Below are 13678 nucleotides of genomic sequence, written 5' to 3'. Positions count from 1 at the left end.
ATACGTGTTGCCCCCCCCCCAAAAAAAATGCGAAGTGATTGCAAAACGACAAACAAGGTGTGCAAATATAAAATAATTACACATTAGCAGAATTGCACAGAATCGTACACTGCAGCCAGGAGGCGCAGTTCAGTGATTTGGTTGAAGACTCGTGCTGAATGTTCTTTGGACAAAAACACCGTGCACTGTGCTCACATATAATGCCGTTGTATCCTCTGACAGACACATTCAAAGACATGCTGCTGTAGTAAAAAAAACAAACAAAGAAAAAAAAAACACCACTATTACATAACAACAGTGCAAAAACTACACGAATGGGTGTATTTCGGTCTGCCGAGGCTTGCTCATACACGCTGAACTGTGAGAGATATGCCACTAGATGGCGCTGCTTTGTCAAATTTTGAACAAACGCTTGTCTCTTTCTACATAACAAATAAAATTGATGGCTCATTTTATACAGGTTAAAACTAAAGTAAGGTACAATATAATCCTCCTGCAGGAACACCCACCTTTATTAAAGTTTTCATGATTAGATGTTTTACATATGAACTATCTGGTCAGTTGTTTTTTTTATCTACACTTTGTCCTGTTGGTGACATTCATTGTTGGTGTGTTATATGGAAAAGTGTTTGTATTAATCTTGTTTGTATGGCTCTTGCTCTTCAGGGGGAAAAGCTTGACAATAATAAAAAATCAGAGTTACGGTGTACAACAAACAAGAAGCTTACTAGGCTCACACGCTCTTCCACTTACGGTGTTAAAAGTAGCATAAGAATCTATCTTCTCAGTAAGAAATCTCAGAGTGGGTTTGAGCTATTTTAAAGAAAACTAATTCTAAATCACATGAAAAGCTGATGTGTTGCACCCAGTTGTGATACTCTATGTTGTGCTTTAAAGGTTTGCTGAGGACTGGATCACAACAGAATAACGTCTATGACTTATTGGTTGCATTGCAAACGTAAAAATAATATTTATACTCTGATTAGAGTTGTCAGGCCTTATATTTGCAGATTTGGCTAAATTGTATTTGCAAATGTTGCAATTCATGCTGAAAACCTTAAGCCTCTCCTTGCATATCCCATTAAGTTGAACCTGTTTAAAACTCTATGCTGCTGAGATCACCGCATACATTTTAATATGACTGGACCACCGGGCCTGACCGGTGACTCTTGTTGCGTTAATCCTGTCCTGTACCAGTCAACCACGCACGCACTTTTCTCTTGACTGACCTCAGACCAGCACTGGCCCTTTCAGTGTTGTGAATAATTGCGGTCTGCCTTGTAGCATGGATACACCAGCTAGGGACTCTAAATATATCCAACTGGTGTGTCTGAAGAGCTCAAGCACGAAGATCATATACTTCCACATGGAAATCTACACCTTCTCTATTACCTTTCCCATCTATTGTGTGCGTGTGTGGAACTCTCTCTGACACTTCCTATTGCTTTAACTTTTGTTTTTTATACTTTCAACTCATTTCCTTGAGTGAAGCTGCATCAAAACAAGGTTCACGAAGTTGTGTTTTGTCTGCATGTGTTTTGTTAATAATAAAACCAAAAGAAAATCATTCCAGTGCAGAGAGACAGTAACACTGCCACACAGATGTTTGTGTGTCCCTGAATTCGAGACACAATAACACAAGGAAAATTAGACATAACAAACAGGGCTACAAAGACAGGATTACATTATGCAAAAAAAATAAAAATAAAAAAAAGATTAGTGCATAGAACATATCATTATCAAAAAAGACTTGCTGGAGAGGCAACAAATCATTTGCGCTCTAGTATTCCATTTAAGTTTCAGCACACATTCTTGGGTCACCTGTTTTCTCTTAGCAGCACATGTCAGAGAGTGAGTGAAGATAAACCCAGCTGCTTTTCGTATTCATTTCAGGCAGCACTTGCTGTCCTCTTTCAACTGCTGCCAGGCTTCGTCTAAGCTCTCAAATCACCAGGGGCTGATATGAAAATAAACAATTTGTAGACTAGCTGATGATGCCTGGGAGTTGTAGAATATTTCGGGGGGGTGGGGGGGTTCATCCTAATATTCCTTGTTGAAACGTGGGGCTTTATAGACTTTGTGCAGGTCAATTTGCCAGGTACATTTCACAAAAAAGTGTTATTCAGTGAACTCACACAGCGGCCATGGAGGTGAGCTGTGATACGACTCTATCTCCAACCAGCGGTAATCTGACTTTTACTCAAAGATGGTATTGTATTCGGACCGCAGTGTGATGGAAAGCCCCACTCCCTCCTCCTCCGCCCTGTACAATGAGACAAAGGTCAGTCTGTCTTTCCTCCACTATGTTTTGGAATCATTTCTCCTTTAGGAAAATGTTGTATAACCTTTGACCCCCTCCCCAAAGTGACCTTTACAACCCACTAGCCCCACCTAGACACTCCCCCTGAGCCACTCCATAGGAGCTGCCTCTTCAACCAGGGCTGTAGTTACAGCTAACACAGAGGTCATTGAAGTCTGGTCTTTCTCCCCCACCTGGAAAGAAATGAAGACTTTCAAAAAACAGTCAGCCCAGCATTCACAGAAAAACACACGGCCAATTGCATTGAAAGCCAAACAAATAAAATAAGACAAAATGAATTGATTTGATGTTTAAGTCACTTCACTGGTTCCTCGACATGGTGCATATAAATCCTTGCTGTGGCTGTCAAGTTAAGTACAAAGAAAACGCACCGATAATGTCAAACAAATAACGTGCACTGTTGCTATATGGCAAGAGCTGTTACTGTGGTTCCTCTTCACCAGATGTCCATTATGGTTATAGCAGTGGTAGAAAATGTATGCTGGGTCTTTACATACATGAAAACAGCAAAACCTCAAAGTTAAAAAAAAACAACAAAAAAACATACCCATAAAGTGAAATTACAGATGTTTGCACTTGTTGTGTGGATTGTGAGAGGAGGGGTACATTATTATATATAATATGAGTTAATTACTTTTATGAGTGCATTAAAATGAGCAGAGCGTTTTACTCTAGGTGGAGGCGGCCTTGCGCTTAACTACTAATGTTTCTCTTTATCTACATGCTTAATAATGCATCATGCTCTGTGATCAGATTATATATTTTGAATGAAAATTATAATCGCCACACTGTAGTTGCCAATGAATTATGTTACATTCTAGATGTTTCTCACAATAAATGCACATACACTGGCCACTTTGATGGCTGAATGTGTCTATTCTACCGTCCACTAATCCTTCTTCTACCAACTGAATAGACTTTGTGACAAAAAAAGTCATAATTTTACACTTTAGGTTTAGAAACGGAGTTGTAATTTTTAGTTTTGAACAACAGTGTTCTTCTGCATGTTGATGTGGTGCCAAACTATCAGAAACACCCTTTTACCTTTTTTGGTTGTGACCATATCAAAGGCAGGGGCTAATGTAAGATCTGCTGTTTCAAATCATGTTTCATTGCAAATGTGTAACTAATAAAAATCCAAATATAAGCATATTTTTTACTATATTTTTGTTTCATGGTAAGTTTAATTGTTGACCCTAATTCACACACCAATGGAGGCAGCTGCCATGCAAGGCACTTCAGTTGGGAGCAATTTGAGATTCAGTGTCTTGCTCAAAGACACTTCAACATCTCCCAACCTTCCAATTGGGAGACGACTATGCTACCAACCTGCCACAGCAACTAATGTTTATCCTTATGTCTATTTTTTTTTTACTATATACAGTATTCTTCAGCCTAATTGGAAAGTAAACTTGTATTATTGTCATGATAAACAAAAAATATATATATTTTAAAACAAGTGGAAAGCTTTTTCTCATCAAAAAAGGAAGTTAAGTTACTGTAGTTATAAAGTAAGAAAGAAAAGTAAATATAAAAAGCCAGCACCATCATCGTCCATAGAAAGTATGAAAATGTATCGGGTTGCTTTCAATTGAATGTATTTTCCTTTCTTTGTGCTATAACAGGTTTGTTTTATCACTACATAGTTCTTTCATCAAATAATAAAATTGAATATAATGAAAAAAGAAAAAGTAAGACAAGAAAAGAAAAAAGAACAGAAAAAGAGGCAAAATGAAAAAATATAGAAAAAATATAGAAATGACTAAAAATGATAAACAGTTGAAAAATAGAATGAAAATAAAAATATAGAAAAATTTAAGCCAATTAAAGAAAGAAAATAACACAAAACAGTCCTAAAAATGCATCTAGAAAAAAAAGAAAAATAATATTTATTAAAAATGAAAGAGAAACTATTGAAAACATAAAGATTAAAGACATTGACAAGGCAAGGTAAGAAAATGAAATCTGAGTAGACAGGAAAATGGAAGAATGAGACACATGAAAAAGAAAAATAATAAAAAAATAATAAATAAAACAAAAGGAAAGCATGGAAACAAAGAGAAAGTGAAGCATAAAGAAAAAAAAATAAAACATAAAAACAAATAAACACTGAAAAGAAAAGAAAATGACACTATGCCAGCAGATTAAAAATAAAAATAAAAAGGAAGGAAAAAATAAATCATGAGTGAGACAATAGAAAAGAGAAGAAAAGTGAACAAAAGAAAAACAATCAAAAAGAAAAGAAAGGTTAGCAGAGCATCAGGTGTGGAGTTCAGGCTGCTTTTTTTTTTTTTTTTTAAGTTCTGATAGGGATACTTTGGCTGCAGCTGCCTCCTCCTCCTCCTCCTCCTCCTCCTCCTCGTCCTCTTCCTCCACCACCACCACCACCACCTCCTCCCCCTGCCTCCCTCCCTCCCCCTGTCTGTTGATATCGCTCAGTCCGGAGGGGTTTGAATCCACAGTGTGTTGAGGCTCCAGCCGCCGCCATGCTGAGCTGAGAGACACAGTGCGACCAGCCGAACGTTGACACGCTGCAGCGGCGCTCATCTCCGTACACACCGGGACAAAGAGGGAAACCTCCCCCGAACTGTGAGTACTTGGATTCCCCTTGAAACGTCCCCGCAGGTGAGGGAAAGTTTTCGCCCTGCTCGGAGAGAGTTTGGCCGGATTTATTTGAGTTTAGTTTGTGTGAGTCCCGCTGCTCCGTCGTGCTCGTGCGTGCCGTCTCGCGGACCTCAGACTCAGCTGCACTTGTTGCGTCCTAAACCTCCACCGACCCCCTAAAAAGGGTCGAACCGACATTTCTTGCGTTCTTATGCATTTTTGACGCTGTTTTAACTCTTTTACGTCACATTTTAAAGCCCACTTGCAGAAAATTTACTTTTTTTTCTTTTTTTTGCAAGACTTTTGAACCCGTCGTTGAAGCGTAGAAAAAACCCTCCTCACTTTATATTTCTTTGCAGCTCTTAAACGACTCTTTTAAATCTGCACTTTTAAAAAAATAAAATAAAAAAAATGCCACTCCTGCACCCAGAGGTCACTCAAGGGTTTCTACCCTTGGCATGCATAAATCAAGGGTGCTCTTTCACTGCAATAACAAAAGCGCTTCATTGACGGCACCGGAGAGCCACGTAACCACGGTTTATAAATGGAGAGCGCGAGGAGCCACCAAAATGCCACCAGGAGACATGGATACCTGCAGCGTGCACTCTTCGCGTGTCTAAAGATATGTTTGAACTGCGCTTGTCCACCCCCGTGGGGCATTTAGTGCCAGGACAAGAGTTGCAGCTGGGGCTGATCAGTGGATGCTCTTAAACCTTTCACCTGCGTGGATGTCTAGTCTGCAGGGACTAATACGTTATGGAGCTGCTTTCTGTCTCACCATTTGCCCTCTGGCCGGGGGAGCCCAAATCTTAAAGCATGTGTACGGCTTTTTTTGGCTCCCAGCTGTATAATTCAGGGCACATCATCATCATGACCATCATCCATGCCGTCTGTTGACCTTTGTCAACTCTGCAGCGAACCACAGACTTTCACTGACAGATGTGATCATACTCCTCCTCTGATTATTCCCACAATAAAGCTCAGGTGGAAACTACTGGGTTATTTTATAAACACAGCAATTTTTTTTCCAATGTAAATGCATTTGTGTTTCATAAAATCCTTTTTAAGATCAGAATATTGTGAGCCCAACAACGTTAACATTCGTATAAGTTTCGACTTGTTTTTAATAGTTTTGGTTGAATCTCAAGTTATTGGGATTGGTTGTTTGGATCCATAGAGATATCTGGTCCAAATTTGACTAATACGTTCTTCCTCCGTCCATCATCTGTAGAACCCTAAAATGTTTTGAGGAAATCGGCTGGTACGCTGCCAGCTGTCAATGCTTGCAGTGATGCTTTTATTATTTGAATCTCCAGTGTACTCGCAATAAACAACCCTGGGAAAAGGCATCCCCCTTACCAGGATTTACCTGCTGAAGCTGTCTGGTGTCCTCCCAAGGAGCTCCGCCCCAAAGAGAACAATGTCTTTACTCAACAAGACATATGACACATGCCTGTTCTACAGAATCAGAAATTGAAACTTGGTTTGACGAAGAGGGTTTTCAATGATTTTCAGTATTTCTGCACAGAAAATAATTAGAAAGTGACATTTTTTTTGTTTTGTATCCAAAATAAGACTAGTTTCTTTCTACATTTGAATGGCAGATAATCGACTGATTCACTGAATAATCTTCAGATTAATCAGGAATGATTTGTCTTTGGTTGCAGCCCAAGTCCTGATGAATTACATCAATTGTCTCCTTTGCTCTTTTACTTTTCAGCCTTTTAACAAATGCACAGATTGAGTGAATGCTCCTTGCTTTAAAGAACCGCCCCTCACTTTATATACAGGCTTAGTTTGCATTGCATAAGCACTGTGGAATTTCGAACCTTGCCAGCGATGTAGTTTTCCTCTTTTTAATACGAATGTTGTTGTTTTTTTTATTTTGTTTTCCTTAATCTATTTTCCACTGCCTAGTTCGTGACATTACTCGGCCCGCCTCGCCTTCCTTTTTGCTCTGCATTTCACTAAAACTGCACGGGCTGTGACATCCTTCCCTCACAGCCTCAATAAGTAAATTCTTCTGCCTCATCGGTTTTCATTCCACAGGTCCTTGGCAGGGTCACATTGGCCACGGGGGCCAGCCACCCGGATCTTGTCGATATGAAGGGCTGGCTGGCACCCGGGCGAGCCAGAATCATGTCAGCCAGACCCTCGAGGGTGGGGGGGGGGGGGGGGGGGGGGCGGAGGACTCGCTATGGCAGGATATTACTGTATGATCATTCACTAGCGGGGGGCAAATCATTAAACCACTGGCTGTGTGCTGCTGAGCAGTTCAGTCACTTTCCCTCAGGTCAAAAGTTGTACGTGTGTTGTAAGGTCATCATTGCCACGAGCACATTTGTTTTTTTTGATTGAAAGTAAATGTTGTCAGTTCATCATATTTGATTGAAACATTGTCATGTTGCAGTGATATTTGCTCCATTTCAGTGTGCTCTTGACCATAAATTGTAGTTTTGATCCATAAAATTGTTTGTTAATTTCAATTCACCCTGGAATCGTCTGCTTCCTAAAATGCTTTTTTAATGACTCCCAAATGCTAATTAGTCCATTTTTATTCTACACGCATGTCTGGGATGTTTTAATGCTATTAGAATTTTAACTGATCAATGCTTGAGCTGGCTTCTTTTATCTTTTTCCCCCCACTTAAATTGGGAGCACAAGATTCACATCTGCTGAATAGTTTGCGACTGAATGCTCCGGCTTGTTAATGATAACCACACATAGGCACGCAAGAACTTCACTACTTTAAAGCCCTTTTTAAATCGATAATCAATTTGAAATGGAGGGGAAATACGAATTAAGTCAGCAACTATGTGGCTGAAAGAGAGCTTTGTTTTAAACTTGAACTTTGTGCAGAAATGGCATTTGTTTTGGATGGGGTTATTTACTTGGATGCCTTGTTTGGACTTTGGACTGAGCTTTGGCTGTTTGTCAGATTTCACTCTTGTTAAATAAAAAAACAAAAACGTTGGAGCATTGAAATATGCTCCGACTGGCGCATATCCAGTGTTGCTTATAGGGAGATCACATCAAGTACACTCACTGCGTTTATGGTTGCATCCAAATGCAATTATCCAACTACCTAAAGACTCCTGCACTTTCTTAAAGTGGGTAAAAGTCCCATAATTACGTAAACCCACAAAGGATTTGGTGGTGGCTTTTCATTGGGCTCAGACGCACTTTTTTGGTTCTCTTCCAGCTCGTGATATATGAAGGGTGTGATATCAGCGTCTAATCTTAGTTGAAGCACTTCACGTCCCTCTGTGGAGGTCACTGTGTTGTATACAAACAGGATTTGTATTGTTGTGTCCTGCTCATTAGTAATTCAATTCTCTCCCAGCAGACGAGTCTGTAAACATAAGTCTCTGTTTAAATCGGAATTTAACGTTCCGCATGCTCAAAGATGTGACATTGAACAATGCTAATCACCTTTGATGTCGCCGTTTTAGGAAATAAGGTGGGCGAGTGTGATGTATGACTTGCAGCCGCCTCATTGTTTCGGTCCTGCAGGAGTTGGAAGCTGGAGGTCAGAGGTCAGCCTGTCTCGCTCTGATGTTGAGGTGGGCTGCCTCTAGAAAACGGACATCTGCAGCTACCCCCCACCTCCTTTTCTGAAAGACGCAAACCTCCCCCAGCCACACCCAAGTGCCCCAGCACCCTGGGGCTGGAATAATTTCCTCCTGGCTAACAGAATAGCATCTGGCTTCGCATCGGCAGCAGACAGTGGCATGTGCGGCCACTTAATGTGTGTGGCTGGTGTGTTACTGGCCATGCATAATGCATCGCCGCATTCCAGAAATGTCTAAGCAAACCTGTCTTGTGATTGAATGGCGGTTGTAGATCAATGTGTAAACACAGGACGTTTTAGCTGGGTGTCATGTTTTTTCTTTTCTTAGCACAGTGGGTAACAATAAACCAAGGGACAGTCCACACCCTGTGAGATTTAGTTGCTGTAGTTGTTTTCATTGAGAAAAAGAAGTTGTTGTTAGGGGGCACTGCACAGGAAGTTGGTAGATGTTGGTGACAATAATCTCATTAAAAGAAACCTGTATAGGAAATCTTCAAAGATTCCAAGATGCTGCACCCACAGCTGCGACTCAACGTGCAGGAAGTGTGCTGATCCGCTGCTGTGGCGCTATTGACAGCCCGCTTAATGTTTTGAAAAGGTTCCCAGCGTTGTGCTGCAGAGAGCACAGAGCTGGAAGGGAATGGAGAGCGAGGCGACATACAGTACATTCTGTAGCTGTGAAGGATATCACTGTCTGACACTGCTGACCAGAGGTGTTTTTGTGCAACTTTTTATCTGCAATGCTGTAGTTCAACTAACACCCTGTGTCATTCGTTTAAAGGTCATATGCAGTTTAATGTTTGCATCCTGAGTGACTGGCTTTACTGTTCTAAAGTTGTGGACAGCAGTCCCCATATGCTTCCACAGCATTCTGTGTAGGTTTGTTTTGACCAATAAAACAGGTGTTTTCAAATGATTTGTTTTCCTGTTGTGTCGAAGAAAATGCATATCGTATGCATATGCAGTATGAATTGGACTTAACTTATATAATGTTTGCTTGTATCGGCAACTAGCTAAAGGTTACTACTTGTGCTTGAACTCGTTCTTTTTAAAAAAAAAAAAAAAGTGGTATAGATGCATGACAGACCTTTAGTTCATTCTATTCGATTTTAGATGTATCAATGACGCTCCCATTTGAGATAGCAAGAAGGACAAACATTGCTAGTGTTTGTCTGTTTAGTTTTAGGCAGCACAGTTTGATAGGTTCTCTTATTCTATTTCTGTGTTTGCTTTGTCATTGACTTGCAAAAAAAGACTCTGGCTACCTTTGGGCCAGTAAATCTTTCTCGAAGAAAAAAAAAACAAAACCTGATTGTAAATTTCTTTTGAATTAATTTTGATTCTGTTCAATGCATAATTAATGGAGATCACTTGTTTTTTAAACAAAGGTATCGGCACTTTTAAACACCTCAATGCATAATTTATATCCCCCTTGCGCTGAGAGAACCTGCTGTCCTCAGTCACTCCTCAAAAGAAAGAGGAAAAAAAAATGTCCCCACAACAATAGACACACTCCCATGCATACTCTCTACTAACCTCCGACACCCTCCCCCCCCTCCTTCTTCTCTCCCCTCACCCGCCACCCCAAATTCCCCCTCCCCCGCCTCGGCAATTGTGTGCATTGACGCTTTCCAGAGGCGCGATCTCTGCACCGTCGCTCTCCACCGGAAAAGCCAGCGCTTGACTGCTGTGCATGCTCAGATGGAGATAGACTGCCATCGGCAAAGTGAAACAGGTCTTGAATGCAAGCACTATCTCTCCACCCTTTTCTGCATCTTGCACTCCTTTTTTTTTTTTTTTTTTTTCCTTCAGTGTTTATGGTAGGAGAGGGGAGGCAGAAGGAAGGAGAGTGAGATAGGAGCTTGACCGTGGAATGGAAAGGGAGGAGGTGGCGGACTGGTCGTGTTGGATGATCATATTTTATTTTCTCACCGGGTCATACAAACCATTGGTGGCTCGCCCAGTATTAACTGTGCGACTGAGCCAAGCTGGAGAGGGGAATATCCAACAGCGCTCTCCGCTCTCCACCTGCAGCAGGATCTTCCCCTCAGATTATGGTAAGGTTTACGTTGCCTGCAGGCTGTGTTGACAACGCAGAGTCTGTTGACTGCTGGCGTCTGATAATGTTGACACCTTTTTTTTTTTTTTTTTTTTTCCTCGGCAATACTAGAAGAGAAACGGTACATTTAAAGCTGACTCTGCAGTGGTGAGTCTCCAGCATGGTACATGCTATTTTTACATGAGTCTCATCTGAGAGGTAAATAATTCATTGTTGTGGCGGATGGTGGGTTCTCGTGATGCTGTGAGTGGGACTGTGCTGTGTCTAGTTTTTATTTCAGGAATTGCCCAAATAGTTTCTGATTCGGTTTGACTGTGATTTTTAAATTTGAAAGCATTAAATAGTTAATGTTTAATAAATGTGGAAAGTGTTTGTCTTCTCTTGGCAGGGTGTCCATAAATCTCCTTTGGCGACGGGAAGGAGTGGCACTCCCCTCCCAACTTCAGATTTTCCTGCACTGTACCACAAATCAGTCCTCTTAAGACAAGCATGGACACTCGGAGAAATGTGTTTTAATTGTCTGAGCGCGCGGGGCGCAGCTGGCTGACACGTCTTTTCAAGTGCTATCACTTCACTTCAAAAGAGACTGTTCTTCCAGCTTTGAGCACATCTGTATCTCTGCTGTGCACATGTGGAACTGACTGGCAGCTCATGAGACCCTTCTTTTAAACCCCAGAGCTAAAAAATTCTTGAAGGACAGCTGATGCCCAGTGAAGGCATTGTGCTGAAAGTTGAGTGAGCATCCGAGCTCTGCATCATTGTTTGCATGAGGAAGAGACGAGTGCAGTTTAATTTGGGGTTTTGGGGAAGGAAATCCTGGCTTTGTAGGAAAAGGCTACGTGGATATTCGCCACACAGTGAGTATAGGACATCGTCGTATGAAGCTCCCATGCTTGAGTGGTTTGCAGTCGCAGCATGCAAAAGCAGGGGCTTTTTTTTTTTGTTGCAAATTTAATCAAATTATCTTTTGTGGAAATGCACTTATTGTGCTTTTAGAAAGAAAAACTGACATTTTATCTTGACTAAAATTGAAACGTCATTCAAACATCAGCCTAATTTGATCAGTATTGGAATGTTTCCTCTTTAAAGTTGTTTCCCATAAGCGAAGCAGTAAGCTTGAAGGAAATGGTCCCTAATTGACAGCCGGAGAGGACTTGGGTGCATCCAGCTAATGTGTGTTTATGTTCTGAAGACAGACGTGGACAAAAGTTCACTGTGGCAGGTCAGTAAATGCATCGGCGCGTCTCAGATCCAGAGTTCTCGGGAGATGAACAGGCGTCATGAGGATTGGAAGAAGGAACGCAGAGGAAGAAGAGACACATGAGATAACATTAAGCGCTGGTCACCACTCAGTCATTCTCTGGCTGGCCCTGAGGCTGGTGGCTCTCTGGCTGGTGGGATTGGGTGGGGTCGAGACCTTACCTCCACTCCTGTTCTTGACTGTCTGACGTGACTGATGGTGGCTATAAGCAGATAAACGCCAAAGAACTTACTAAGTCTCTCTCTGGCATGTCACAATCTGTGTTATAGCACATTAACAGGATATTAAGTATGACTGTAATGATGCCTATATCATAATCTCTTACAGGCAGATAATCTGAGGAGCTAATGCCAGGTTAGGAGATTGCTCGTCAGACAGCAGGACACAGGATGAGCCACATTAAAAATTCAAAATCACAAAGCTGGCAGGAAAGTAAAGCTGTTGATTTATGTACAGTCTTAAATATGCATCATTAGAGGTGTGCTTTGTAGAGTTCTGCAACATACGGCGCTTTAATAATTTAATGAGCTTTTTGTTAGTGATGATTGACAAATTTGTCAACCTTTGATTCTGGACCATAAGCTTCACTGATCCTTTCAGTGCATTTTTCATCTGCGACTGGATTCATGCTGGCTGCTCGCTACCCAGTGGATTTCTTGGTGCGCTCTTATTTGTGTTGGCTAGCTGTCTGGTTGGCTGCTCGGGTAACTATAGCAACAGTATCCCCCAGAAAGCCGAAGAGACCAGACCTTGCTCGGCTAATTGTGAGCAAGTGAAGCATGTCTACGAAGTTAGTCCAGGACTGGACCGTGGCCTGTTTGATTGTTCACTGGACTTTTTTTTTTTTTTTCTTTTTCCCTGGGTTTTACAACCCTGCAGTCCACACTCTTTTGTTTAAAAGTTATTTTTCCCATACAGAAAAATAACTAACCCTACATAACATGTAGAATGGAAAAATGCTAGAAATGATGTAGACTTTGGAGTAAACCAACTCAAACCTTTTTGTAAAGACGAGTAGTTTGAGAGTAGGTATTCTAGCTCTGGAGCCGTGCGTTAACTATAAGATTATTCAGTTGTTCAAAAATGAATCTAGTTGGTTTCAAATATATTTTTAACTATTTCAAGGATAAGACAAACCTTAGGTGTTGTTTATATAACCATAAATTTGATGCTTGTCCTCGATTTAAAGAAGTTTTAAAAAAAAGTTTTTATTATTTTCTAAAAAAAAAAAAAGGTTGAGAACTAGTTCAAATGGTGATAAAATCAAATTTTAAGTTGCATCTGTAATTAGGTTTTCGGGGATTTCAATGCAAAAGTGGATGAGGGGGCGAAAAATTTTATTTCATAATTTTGTCGAGGTTAGGGTGAGATAGTTGGCAGCCTCGCCTCGATTGTAATGCTCGGTTCGATTCCCAGTGTGTGGTAGGGGCTCTTCGTGGAGTTCGCATGTTGTATGATATGGAGCGTTGTACTGAAACAGCTTGCTGTATTACAACACTATAGGCTTGGCGAGGCTTTTAAAACTTTGAACAAATGTTGTCGTACCCGAATTTCATTTCTTGTGCCTGCTGTAATTGTGAGTGCATAGTTCACTCCTAACCTCTGGCTTTCTTTCTTGCAGACCTGTGCTGTGACCTTCGCCCTGTGCTTCAGCGTCGATCGTTTCCAGCTGTGTGAGGATTATTGAAAATTAGATTTAATGAATCAATATTCGCTAGCAGACGCCATGACGGACAAGTAAGTGATTCATCTTCTTTAAGAGTTTGTTTGTGTTTATATTGTGTGTGTGTGTGTGTGTGTGAAGGGCCCACTGTACTCCGGCCCTTTGTTTTTGAGTGTGAAGTAAGAAGACGATGCTGTCTC

General features: G+C 41.0%; 1 protein-coding gene across 3 annotated transcripts in view; it reads left to right on the top strand.

Annotated features, from left to right (window-relative positions):
* The first annotated feature begins 4740 nt into the window (after window positions 1–4740).
* sema4d (sema domain, immunoglobulin domain (Ig), transmembrane domain (TM) and short cytoplasmic domain, (semaphorin) 4D) overlaps window positions 4741–13678 on the top strand; it is a 41062-nt gene continuing 32124 nt past the window's right edge. For 2 of the 3 annotated variants that reach the window (XM_080476769.1, XM_080476768.1), the window contains exons 1-2: window positions 4741–4909; window positions 13437–13552. The gene's annotated coding sequence lies outside the window, so the exon portion shown is untranslated. Of the gene's footprint in view, window positions 4910–13436; window positions 13553–13678 lie in introns of those variants that run through there. The other variant, XM_080476767.1, reaches the window with a different exon arrangement.

This window comes from Lipophrys pholis (assembly GCF_963383615.2).
Source record: "Lipophrys pholis genome assembly, chromosome: 12".
Classification (NCBI taxonomy): Eukaryota; Metazoa; Chordata; class Actinopteri; order Blenniiformes; family Blenniidae; genus Lipophrys; species Lipophrys pholis.
Note: the sequence above shows the minus strand (reverse complement) of the source record. Positions and strands in the feature narration are given on the sequence as shown.